Raw genomic sequence first — 12,802 nt, 5'->3', positions numbered from 1 at the left:
CAAACACTTTTAAAGAGACCCCGTATTCTGCATTCATTTAAAGTATGGCTAAATCATTGTCAATGAGACAGTTCAGTGCTTGCCACAAAATACCTGTGCATATGTAAAGCAACACAGGTAACTGCCTGATGCGGGCCCTAAGTGGCCTTTTTTTATATTCAAGTGGTACGAGCGCGTAGGTACCCAACTCCTAAAAGGTCAGAGAGATTAAAAAGGAGAGGAAAGATTTTATCTTTGCCTTGAATTCTTTCCTTTATCACTTTCTTTTCCAATAATCTCAGTCCCTCCCCGATTTTCTTGCTGCCAGCTTCCTCTGTGCCAAAAAACAGTGATGCAGAGGGAGCAATGCAGCCTGGCACCACGCCAGCGCCTGATCCCCCTGCACTCGGATGGGCCACCAAATCGGTGACTGCACGTGCCAGCATGGCTCTCCCCTGGGAGCAGCATGCTGCAGACCTTGTTCGTCTTCCAGGAGCCACGTGGGTCGTGGTGCCAAGTGGATTTGTCGAGGGTTGCTGTGGCAATGCCAGACATTGTCAAATCCAGGTAACTGAACTTGGAGAGCACGTGCCTTCCTAGGCTGAGGTCTGATAGGAATCTGGTTCCCGATCAGCATAAAAACAGAATTTGTGCCTCTGAGGCACCGAGCTTTGGAAATCTCAGCCTTTAATTCTCGTTGGTGTGTTTGGATGGCAAGTCCGTTCCCCAGGAGCGAGGCAGTGCCCTGGGACAGCTGATAGGGTTCACTGAACTGGAAACTTGACCCTCTGTAACTCTTTTTGGACCCTGTAACTGCTTAGCAAGTCTTCCATTTTAACCAGTGCGCTCATGTGGCACAGTTTTAATCCTTCACTGTTTTTGAAGAACAGTCATTTAAAGTGAAATCCCGGCCTCGGAGGAGTAGGTGGGAATTTTGAACTGACTTTAGCCAGGACGGCTGCTCCACCGCGTCCCCACCAGGGCACTGAGCGAGCAGAGGGGAGAGCGCTCGCGTGTACCAAGTGCAGAATAAAGCAGTGGGGTCGGGAGGAGGAAGTCGAGGCGCTGAACTGTGCATTAAGCTGGTGCTGCCAAGGGACTCCTGCCACGGAGGGCGAATAGGTACTTTACGTGCCCCATACACGCGGTCTCTCCTCACTCAGCGTCAAGGCCACAATGTACCAAGCACTTTTGTGAGAAAGCAAAATACGCAAGTAAATAGCGTCAGCCTTTAGCTCCAAATGTGTCTTGGTAGGTTGCTGCTGTTTTCTTGTCGGAGGAGTGGTTCAACTAAGGGAAAGGTGATTGAACCATTACCAGAAAGGGAAAAACACCTATTAAAAGTGGAACAATTCAAAATATTGGAAATGTCCCCCTCGTATGAGAGCAACTGTTTGCCTTGGCTGCTGAACTGTCCTTAGCAATCCTTTCTCTTTCTCCTCACAAAACCACATTCAAGAGCTCTAGGGTGATTCCTGACCTGGAGGGAAGCTGAGCTGGAGAAGTGTCCTTGTCCATACCAATACTGGTTAGCTGGGAGAAAAGGTGAACAATGACAGGACGTTTGAACCAGCTGCAAATGTCTGGAGGCAATGGATACTGAAGAAAGGGAAGGGAATGGGATGCGAACTCAAGTTTGAGCATTAGGAGTAAAAAGCTTAAACTGAGCAATGGAAACTGTAGGTTTAAATGTCAGGATATGTTTCCTAATAGTCATTTCTGTCAAGTTGTTGGATAATCCCACAGGGAAGTGGTGGAAATCTCATACGTAGAGATATTTCTCAAATTAGGTTTGGATGGAGGCAGCAGAGAATACATACTTGCAAAAAGCAGTTGAACTAGATAGTCTAGGAGTATTTTCCCATCTCTAAAGTGTGATTTATGCTATTACCACTGCCAGACCCTGCAAACTAATCTGTTGTCTTAAAAGTGACTCAAACACAATTGCTTGTATTTTTATACCCCTCATGATGTTACACATTTGGTTTGCCAGGAAGAGTTGGAGTATCCAGGACACATTTTACTGTGAATGGATTTCATGAACTATAATTACTAGGCAATAAATCCATACAAGTGGGAAACATCTCGGGTCTTGTGCTGGATAATAGGAAAGGACAGGAACTGACTGTTTTGGGGGGTTACATTTTTGTGTGAACTTGGAATGAATTAAAACACCAATGCTACTTTTGAAGGGCCAATTAGGGCAGAGGTCACAAAACTGTTCTTTACATTAACAGTAAAAAATGTATTTGCGCAGCTATTTCTTGGATGGAAGCTAGCACAGAGACAGCTGGTTTTAATTACGCAAACAGATGCAATAGCTAAGCAATTACAACTTGATCATGAGCCCGTGCAAGGAGATGTTTAGCAGTCTGTGCTTAAACTGCTTGTGTTGGGCAGGATCAGACCCGCAGATAAGAAATCTTGTGCTCCCCACAGCAGTCCTAGGAAGCTGCTGGGAGGAAGACTTTTTCCATGGCAGGCTCCACTTGTGCACCAGCGTGTCTCGGCCTGATTTGGTGGTGGGTGTCTTGGGGAACAACCAACTTGTCTGTGGTTCATTGGCTTTGTTGGCATTTCTTCCTGCTTCCAGTGGGGTAAACAACAGGAGAACATGAGTAGGTATATCTCTGGGCAATTCCCTGCCACCATTTTGGGGGAGACTACAGCTATTTCTTGTGTCTTGATGGAGGAGTTTGCTACTCATCATTACAGTAATTGCTATCAGTGGTAATGGATTTATTATAATACTCAGAAGGGGTTTCATATTACTACAGACACACTAAAAACAGTGTTTCTTGCCCAAAAGAGTTTAAAATCTAAACTCGAGTATGGATCTATTGATTTATGATTGTTTTAGGAGCAGATCACCACAGTACCAAAGCACAATCAGGCTTACTGTCTTACTGAAAGCAACAGGGCTTTGGTTGTTGGTGGCAACATGAGTAGGGTTAAGCCCCTACAATCTGCGTCTTTTTATTCAGTATTATTTTTCTCTGTTTGTTAAAGAGGATGTACAGCATATCAACAGGTGATCCACAGCTTCATCTCCATATATATACATACATATGTATACACACACATACACACAGTATGGACTTTAAAAAGACATAATTACAAGCTTCCAGTTGTCCAAACTCAGCATTATCTTATTATCATCAGTTACGGGGCTGCAGTGGAACAAAGATCTGTCACTGCTGAGAGGGACAAATATGAACTCATCAAGAGGAAAGATGTGCACTTGTGCATTCAAGGAATTGTGCAAAACCCCAGCCTTTAACTGCTTGTCATAAAAAGCCATGGCTTCTGCAGGGGGTTCCTGTCACCCCCTCCCCTCCTCTGCCCCAGGGCAGAGCCCTGTTCACTGCGTCTGTCCAACTGAATCGAGAAGAAGGTCTTCTCCTAAGCCGTCAGGCTCTTGATCCGACCCTGAAAATAGCATCTCTGACCCATATGAGGTTGCGCCTTCTTGCCTTCTCGCTCTGTTTAGTATCACTGACAACTCTGTGTAGGAGGATTGTTTCTGGCGTGTACGAGAGTACTCATGAAGCATCGCTCTGCTGATTAAAACACGTGCAAAACAAACCGTGTCAGGTCCTGCCCCCTCCCCGCCTTGGGGAAGTCTGCCCAGCCAAGACGGCCAGCTGAGACCCTCTGCGAGCCTTTGCTAGAGAGAAGCGAGAGTGAGAGACTCCTGAAAGCAGCCACTGTCCTGTGGCTTTTAAGGCCGCTTTGTAAAAGACTGACTCAAACTTCTCCCCCATCAACAGGAGTGTGACTGTGGCCGTCCCAAAGCTCTCTGATCTGGCAGTGTCTGGCTTGGGCTCTGTCTCCAACAGAGAAAATTGTGCTGAAGTGGACCTTGTCGGTGCTGGGTGAGAAACGAAAAGGTGACCTAGCTGTTGGAGGAGAACACACAGGCTCCTGGCCTCAGGCTGGGCATCAAGCCTGCCATCTGGTTGTTATAACTACAGCTGGGTCCCACGTTGGCCAGGTTCCCTCCTTCCCCCAGCTGCACCTGACTTCAGGGGACACGCTGCCTGCCTCTAGCTTGCAAGTGTCTCTCTTTGCTCCTCTTTTCCCCGTGCCCTTTAATTCAGATCCCCAAATCCCTCCCTGTATGGCGAGGAAGGGGATGTGGGGATCTCCCAGGCCTTCCCTTCAGAGATGGTTGATGCCGTTTTGACAGCCCTGCTCAGTCCAGTCTTGTCTCATTCTGCACTCCCAGCACCACACTTCTCTTACACTGCTGCTTCTACTTCTCCCATGAGCAAAACACAGCAGGTATTCAGTCTCTTTTTCTTTGTTGTACTCCATTTAGAATCTTCCTCTTATCACAAGTTCTTTCTCTGCTGGTGTTCTTACAAATGAACTACTGTTCTAAGCAAGGAGAAAGTGTCCCTATATGCTTGATAATGACTTCTGGTCATCCCAGACCAGTTCCAAGAGCTTTCTCAAAGAACCTGAGGATGCTCAGAAGTGTATAAACAGGAGGTGCCAAACACCGTATAGGACCAGATCTGGTAGGAAATTGTATCATATGGAGGAATGATTAGGCTGCACAGTTGCTTAGTCCTCTGCCATATGGCGTTGGGCAGACCCTTGACCTTGGTTCCTACCTTTGTGATGGGAATAGTGTGCAGCTTCCTTCAAATTAGAGCGGGGGCCTCTTAATTCCTTCCAGAATTACACCCTTGCTATGCAAAGTTTGAATTTTATCGTAGATCCTAGACCAACCTTTATCTTATAGCATTTGATCCCTGAATCACTGAATTTTTTCTTTGGCTAGATGCTTTTTCATTGCAACTCCTGCTGTGACTTTCCCAACACTGCCCTTTTTGTCAGTCTATATATTTTTCTGGTTGGAACTGTAGATCTCTGGATAAGCAGTATCAAGTATTGCTTTGAATATTGAGCAATTAGATGATAGAAAGCTCCTCCACAAAGCCAATAAAATGGTCTCTGGTGCACATACAGTTATCAACAGTGCTTTGGTGCTCTGTTCCCTTTTGCTTTATTAACCCTGGCCCTGTGGGCATTGAGTAATGATCCAAATGATATCTGTGCTGCACGTAGAGTGCATTCTGCTTGGCCACTTCTACGCAGCAAGACAGAAGAACAGATTTCTGAAGCTGAGTACTTATATTTGCAAACACATTTGCAACTTCAGCATAACTTAGTTTATGCTTGCAAACATCCACGGTGCATGCACGACTGTTTAGCCAAGAAATGGGCATGCGCTCACACTAACCTAAATAGAGACAATTTGCCTTTCTACAGTAGCTGTGGCTGCAGCAGGAAAACATTCTGCACCCTCACACCTTTTATCTACAATTAGCATTTTTAATCGTTCACAAATGACTCGGAGTGAGACGTTATGCTTCCTTAAAGTTAAATCTAGGGGATTTGTGCTTTCTTTTTGCGCAAGGGAGCAGGATGTTTTCCAAAGAGGGACTGAGAGAATGGTACGGAAAAGAGCTGTCTGATGGGGTAGGGTGCACACGCTCATGCAGAAAAGCTTATTTCAGAATCGCTCAATGGTCTTTTTTTTTACTTCTGATGGTGTCTCTGGGGCTTTGTTGGCTACATGACAGTAACACGCAAACAATATGTTACTCATCAAAAGCTACCTGGCACGGCTACCCCAAAAAAGAACAGAGCAGCGAATAAATAGAGCACAGAGGGAAGTGACGACAGCAGCCACATTTCAAATAGGTTAATCTTTGTTTAAATGCTGTTTTGATGAAGAAAGTTTAAATGATGTGCTGGAAGTGGTACAGTATGACTAATGAGAGAATTCACAGTTTTAAGCGATAGGAGAGGAAATATCAGAAGGGATATAAACCATCAGGCATCCACACACTGGTGGATTGTCAGGAAAAGATTTTGCTGATTGGCAAAAGATATCACTGTTGGCTGGTTTTTTTTAATCTTCCTCTGAGATGTTTCAGCCCATTAGAACTATCTCCTGAGGATCCAGAGATGAAAACTTGGGCCCAGAAGTGTCTTGCAGCAGCTCCAGGCAATGGCTGCGTGAATAAGTTGGCCTGAGATAAATTAGGGCTGATTTCTGGCTTGTCTGTTCCTCCCCGGTAACAGCCCAGCTGCCCGCTATCAATACTGCAGAGGGTATAAAGCAGCTTCCGCGGCCAAGGGAGCGTGCTGACATTTATCTAAGAGTATATCCAACTGCAGATAGGCAGTTTCTTGCAGGATGGCAAAGTCGCGGTGAGTTGTTTGTGTAGCTGTACTCAGGCAGGAGGGCACAGCAGGAACGACACAGCCCCATTGGTTTGGTGGGGGAGCTGAAGTTTTCAATTATATGGTGAGTATTAACATTGTCTTGCAACTCTATGTGCACTTCCTCATGAATTTTCCAGTATTTATTAGGCCTCTTAGGCTGAGTACAAGTCATATTGGTGACATAAAATAATAATAAACAATTGTACTTTACAGAAAGTAATACTGCAGCGGAAAAATGATCTGTCAGGTGCTTAGCTCAGGGCTAGAAGAAAATGAGTCTCCAGCAGCTCTCTAACCAAGAAGATGTACTGCCATAGTTCTTGAGATGAGTGAGGTTTTTTTCTTTCCAATAGTTTCCGTATTTACGCTACTCCACTGTTTTGGTCTTGGTGCTTTCTGGGCTAAACCAATGTATAAGAATGGAGAGGACTGAGGAAAGATTCTGTGAATGGCTCTGGACAGTGGCTCTACTTGCAGCATGAGAAAACCAGTTTTGTTATGCGAAGTCGTTCAGCGAAATCCCCCGAGGTTGCTGCCCCCATCGACCAGTAAAGCTTGGCCCATTTCAGTGGGGTATGGCCAAATTTGCAGTGAGGCCCCTTCCTTACCCTGCGAGATTGTGCTACGCCCATGTCACTGCGCAGTACTGTTAGTCACAGCCGTATTGGTATTGGAGATACCACAGCACTCGGAGGACAGGGAGACAGCACCCAGCAGCTGGAACCAAGCCTGAGCACCGATGCTGCAGGCACCACATGCAAAACAAACCACCTTTTCTTTCCGGCAGAGATTTTGATCATTGATCCCCATGGCATTGGACACACAAAGGAAAATACCAATAACAGGAAAAATCCGGCGAGAGAGGGAAGAGGTCTCTATGCACTTTTCAGTTCAATTGCTGTATTTCAAGCCTTATCCAAAATCTAATGGATCAATGGGAATCCTTCCAGTAACTTCAGTTGGGGTTTTATAAGGCTTTAATTAATGGCCTGGTTGCTATGATTGTGCATGTTCCTCTCACAGTACCACTGAGGGTTGTGCCTCCAAAAAAAGAATTAAGCAAACAGGGCTTCTTGATCAACATTTTGCAAATGGCAACAAATTAACTCACTTGGGAAGGATTCGATAGCAAAGGTTTGTCTCCAACTGTCTAAAAGTTTTCTATTATAAATGGAGGGAGAAAAAGCCATTTTTGACCCTGTTTATGGATGGATTCCAGCTGTATCAGGCTTAAGGCTGATTTTCTGATAAGACGTAAATGTTTAATGTTAAGACTGAAAATGTTTTAGGATTAAGGAGCTTTTTGGAGTTAATGCAAGTCTTTGGCATAGGACTGCAAACTCCACCTGACTCGGAGGAGAAAGAGCGTGCTCCTCATGTAAAGGTTCAGGCTTCTCCTGTGGTTACCTTTTTCCCTTTGCGCAAGGGTCTCAGTGGTGTCGTGTACCAACCCAGCTGCTACCCCTGATTCTCCAAGTTTTTTCTCCTTATGCCTTTTGAGGAATCTGTCCCATTTCTTTTTTAACCATGTTGCTTATTTGCTCAAAAAATCCTCTCTTTGCTCTCCAGCGCCCACCCGATGTCTCATCCCCAGCAGCCACAAACTCAGCTATGTTCCTTAAAAGCCAGACTGGGTTTTAGTGACCAGCCAGCCAAGAGAGGCTGGTATTGAGTGGCAGCTTGTGGGTGCTCATGTACCTGCTTGCACCCACAAACATGGCCTTGCAATCCCTGCCTCGTGCCAGAAAATAACTGGGTTTAAAACCACAGAGCTGCAGATGCAAAGACAGGGCTGTGGTTAGCCCTGGGCTGAGAGAGTAGTGCCTGTCCTGGAGAACACCATTTTGCTTATGACTGACTCTCTCTGGGCTGCTTTTAGTGATGTGAGATAAAAAATGATAGTATGTACCCTGTAGGAGTGTATATATATGTGTGAGACAGGCACATTTATAAACAAACCGCAGAACACAGAGCAGTGCTTGAACGCACTCCAGTGTGTCTATGGACATCTTGTTCTCTCTCTCCTTCTGTCCTTGAGGTATCAGGTTTCCTTGTTTACAGTCTGCCTCATTCAGGATCTGGAATTCCTAAAGAGCAGCAAAACACTATCATGTGACTCAAGACTTATTTCCAGGAAAAGTGGAAGAGGTTCTAGGAAAGCTCAGTCCTCACGTTCTCACTTGCTCCTGTCAAGAATACAGGATGAAGGAGGTGAAGCTAATGTGAGGTCCCTGATCCTTTGTCTCCCTGTCGAGCCTCAGATGAGATCTAAAGGAAAATGTAGTGCTTGATGCATTCCTTACACTCCTTATATGTTTCTCCCTCTTTAATGACTTATTGACATGGGACATTTCACACAGAAGCAGGATTCCTGCCTCCTGGCAGACTTTCCAGTGTCTTTCTTATCTTCTGAAGGGTTATTTTTGCACGTGCTGTCACAAGTGGCCATAACCCTGCCTGTGACATCACTAAGAAGACCACGGGACAGATCCAGGCAAAGTACATGCAGGGAGGACCACATCAGTATAATAACAGAAAACAAATAAAGAGGAAAACACAAACAAAGGTCCCATATGCCAAAAGCATCAATGAGAGCATTTCTAAAACTCTTCTCACTGTGCATGAGCAGAACTAGTGAACCTTGATCGTATTGGGTTATCTGGATGGCTGGCATCTGAGTCCCTGGCCCTGTACTATAGCTTTCAAAGACCCTGCACTATAGCCAGTCTGCAGTGCCTCTTCTGGCTGTGCCCCCAGGTCCAAGGAGCCTGGCATCTCTCTCCTTGTGATGTAGCCATTTTGGCCTCCTCAAGGAGGAGGAGTCCTCAAGGACTTTGTCTTTTTAGATGCTGCAGTCATGATTTCTGTCACTCTCAAGGTGTTCCTGGTCCTGGATGAGATGGAATATGAAGGATGAGCAAGGCTGAAACCTGCTGTTGTTCAGCAAAGAAGACAATGGGTGTGATGGAATGAAGTGCTAGAAAATGTAACAGAAATCCCTAGTCACCTATCCAGTGAAAGACTCATAGGGTTGGTTTTTGGAATGAGCAAGGTAGAGAGTTTCCTGCAGTGGCCATCCGATGGCTGCCCTGCCCTGCAAGGCTACGTTGGCTATTGCTGCTATGAGGGAGGGATATATCCTGGGGAGCTGCTGCTGAATCTCTCCTAGAGGCTGTAGCCACTGCTTCCATCCCTCTGATCTTGCTGGCAGCAGCAGGAGAACCCTTAGGTGATGATAGATACTGAATCTCGTTCTGATAACTTCGTGGTCAACAGCAACAATTCCCGTTGTCTAGATTTTTGCCCTGCAGCTGTGTGTCTTTGTGCTTTGAGGTGCTGAGTTTTCTGGTCTTTCTCCAACAAGAGCATGTACAAGCATGCTTAAGTTTTCGCAAGAATCCTGTAAAAAGACTCACATGCTTAAGCCCTTTCTTAGATCCAGGCTCAAACTCAGCCTCAGGCACCAACCCCGCAATGATTCTCTGTTTCTGGGCAAATCTGCTGGAGAATACATTTGTCTGGAGACCTGCAGCAAGCTGAGAATTTAGAGCGTTCCCCAGGCATCCTCCACTTGTGCAACCCGCTCACGCATCTCTTCAGGCCACCCATACTAAGTCCCATTGCGCTGTGTCAGTATTGCAAGGGTCACTGGTGAAGTTGCAGGGAGGAAAAATATCAACAACATGCAGTGAACACACTGCGGCTCTATCGCCATGAAGTGAGAGCAGTAGGTACTCTAGGCTCCATTGACACAAATCCATGTTGGATTATGGAGCAAATACAAAATTTGGAGAAGCAATAAGGAAAGTCAGTAATGTCTGCACAATCTTCATTCCTGAGGCACACTGACTATAAAATACAGGTGCATATAAAATCTGGCACGTGCTATGTTATGACAAGAAAACCTGTGGCTGCAGCGTGGTAAATAGCTACAGCACCTGGTGTGGAAGCTCAGTAATTTCAGGAAATTCTGATCCACTGGCTAAAGTCTAGACTCTAACTTAAAATTAGCTATACTGCCTGATCTCAGGGCCTTAGCTCCTCTCACTGTGATAGTGGCCAGTGGTGGTTAGTTACCTGCAGAAAGAGAAAAAGAAATGGGTATAGGTAAATTCTGTCCTTCCAGTTACAGCCAGCAGCGACTAGGGGATCTTCTAAGCCACAAGTTCATTGTGGGTCTTCAGGTTAATACCAGACATCAGCTGTGGGCTGATCCTTTTTTTGAACACAGTTATGCCTTTGGACTCCATAACATCCTGCAGCAAGCAGATTCATGCGTCCATGAGGCTCAGTGTGAGATATAGTTGTGTGCTTGTTTTAAATATACGTATTAGTATGTAGCTTTTCTGCACATTCTCCCTTGCCCACGTGACAACATGAGGTAACTGTTCCCCAGGTTTAAGTCCCTTGTATCAACCAGGCAGTGCAGAGATATGTCTCTGTCAACATGCAGTCATCTGGCCACTGGACTCTTGGTTACTCTGAGTAGACGTGTGACTTTGAAGAGAAAGTCCTGGACCAGAAAAGCCTTACCCTAGAAGGTGCCAGCCTTACTGTACTGTGTCAGAGTTTGCACTGAGTGAAGTCTTGGGCCATGTGGTCTGTTTGCTAACCAGAAAGCTTATGTGCTGCCAGGTTTCCATTCGATGTCAGTTTGAATCAACAAGTCTGACTTTTATTTTCCTGAGATCTCATCTGAGCTGCTATCAGCTTGGATCCAACCTGGTGGATCAATGAAAGTTATGACGCTGTACAGATTTGTTTTTCAGTGGCATTGAAAACCAGTGTTGCAAGATCCTCAGCTCAGACTCAGAGTCTGGCTAACTGAAGGTTGTGAAATTTCCAAAGGCGACAAGGAGAAAAAAAGCAAAAAACCACTCTCCCCTGTGTTGCAACTCTTGAGTGCAATCAGTCGCAAACAATAATTCTTTCACTGGACATTCAGATTCATTTTAGTTGGGTCCATGGAAAGTCATTTCTATATATATCAGCTAGATGTCTGACCTGAGGGTTAAACCAAAGAAATCTGCTTGCAGAAAAGTTGCGAATGCAAAATTCTGGCATGGCAGTACAAGTTCTGCCCTCCACTAATACAGTTTGTCTCAAAATTGTGACCACATTGAGTAATTGTACAGGGGAAGAAAAGAATTTAACCATTCTGAAGAACATCTATAAGCTAAAAACCAAGCAACGAGAACCTCCAGAAATGGAAATACTTGATTAACAAGCAACATTTTAATGAAGATATTTGCTGGGAAACAGCTCTCAGGACTGCACTGGTACTTCAAAGCATTCTTCCTCATCCTTTTGGGCAGCTATGGTTTTAGCTGCTCTGTGCAATAGATAAATGAGAGGACCCAATTCCCCTTGCTCAGCATTTCAGCTGCTTTCTTTGACTCAAAGTGTGGGCTAGTGGCTGAAACATGAAGGTACTGTGTTTTAATTGGATCTGATTCCCACAGCAACCTACTGAAGCATCTCCGGTATGAGTGGACACTTCAACACCTGAACATGACACAAGGTCAGAAAGAGTCTAGTGCGTATTCAGTGATGTTGGTTGGATTACGGCCTAGTCTTGCGTTGTGAGGGTGATGTGTAGGCAGGGGACACGCAGGCAGTCCCTGCCTCAATTAGCCTGGCCAGAGCTCAGCAGGACTTTTCCAAAACACCCCTTAAGCATATTCAGAGGAAGGGCCCAAAGGGAAAAAATCAACACAATTTGCACCTGGGAGTTGAGGAAAACAGCAGAAAAGCTCTCGGAAATTCTGCTCTGGCTTTTTCCACTTGGAATAATGGATTCATAATGTGATTTCAAGCTCCCAGAAATCCCTGAGAATATAGGCCAGAGCAAAAATAATCTATTCTAATCCACTCCCATCTAATCTAATTTCATTTCTCACTACTGTGAAATGGCCATAAAACCATCTAAGACATTTTTACTTCTTTTAAATGTTGACCATCTGCAGGATCACGTCACACATATCCATTGCTATATGGACACCGTTCCTTAGTGGAATTATCATTCAACTGAACCACAATATGTTGCAAGAGGAAATCCTTGTTAATGACAGCTACAGCCAGGAGATTTTACTAGGATCACTATAACAACAATAGGAATATGCCACGCTATGATGATCATTAAATTTTACCCACTGTGGAACTGCTGTTGTGGGTGAAGGTATTTCCTTCAGCAAGGGCAAAATGTAGCAGAGAACAGGGTCCTGATTCAGTTTACTCGTACCTCAACGGGCCTGTCTTTAGTGACCTTTCACATGTATGCAAGGAAGAGATAAGATGATCCCCCATCTGAATCTGAAAGAGCAAGTGTAAGAATAGGCAAAGCCCTTCATACCTTTTAAAGTAGTAAATAATGTTGCATATGCAGTGTAGCAACTACTGAGAGCAGCACTTAACACCTCAGGTAGTTTTCCATTTTTCCTCGACTAGTATCTTGATCATCAGACTTCTGTATTTGTAACTGATGTTACATTGGACTCTGACTATAAAAACTAACGACAAGAGAAAGTGGCAGTAATTTCTGACTCAGCGTTTTCATCAATAAAAAACAATCCTAAAATGA

The sequence above is a fragment of the Larus michahellis genome, chromosome 10 (genome assembly GCF_964199755.1).
Source record: "Larus michahellis chromosome 10, bLarMic1.1, whole genome shotgun sequence".
NCBI lineage: Eukaryota > Metazoa > Chordata > Aves > Charadriiformes > Laridae > Larus > Larus michahellis.
The sequence above is the reverse complement of the archived record's forward strand: the minus strand, read 5'-3'. Positions refer to the sequence as shown.